Below are 563 nucleotides of genomic sequence, written 5' to 3'. Positions count from 1 at the left end.
AATTAAAATGAAAAAATAACAGTTTATATTATCGTTCACCTGATACCATTCAATCCAGGAAATAAAACACAATTTGTCTTTGAAGTTTTATCTTTTATCTCTTTTTAGGTTCACAGAAATTACGCATGTGTGCAAAAGTCACAGTAGAAGTAAACTGATTTGTTTCAGAACAAAATTCAGCACTACATAAGTAACTAATTCTTTAACAGGCATTAATTATCTTTACATTTAAACACTGTATTCATTCCCTCGAAATACTGTATCAATCAGTTTGATTCTATATTCATCTCAAAGAAAATATTACCATGCATCAAATGTGTACACCATACTTGGCAAAGGTTCTCGAAAAACAAAGTTTCTGAAACATTTTTTAAAAACATCCAGGGATGCATTCTACAGAGGGAAACCTCTATGGATTGTCACCTTTAGATTTACAACACAGGAGCCATGCCCAGACCAACAAAATAGGATTGGGTCTCAGTCCACCAGCCACCTGTATGTCTGTGGTTTCACAGGCCATACAAGGAAAATGTGTAGGGCAACGTGTGTGTGTGTGTGTGTGT

Source organism: Babylonia areolata, chromosome 32 (assembly GCF_041734735.1).
Source record: "Babylonia areolata isolate BAREFJ2019XMU chromosome 32, ASM4173473v1, whole genome shotgun sequence".
In the NCBI taxonomy this organism is placed as follows: Eukaryota; Metazoa; Mollusca; class Gastropoda; order Neogastropoda; family Buccinidae; genus Babylonia; species Babylonia areolata.
Note: the sequence above shows the minus strand (reverse complement) of the source record.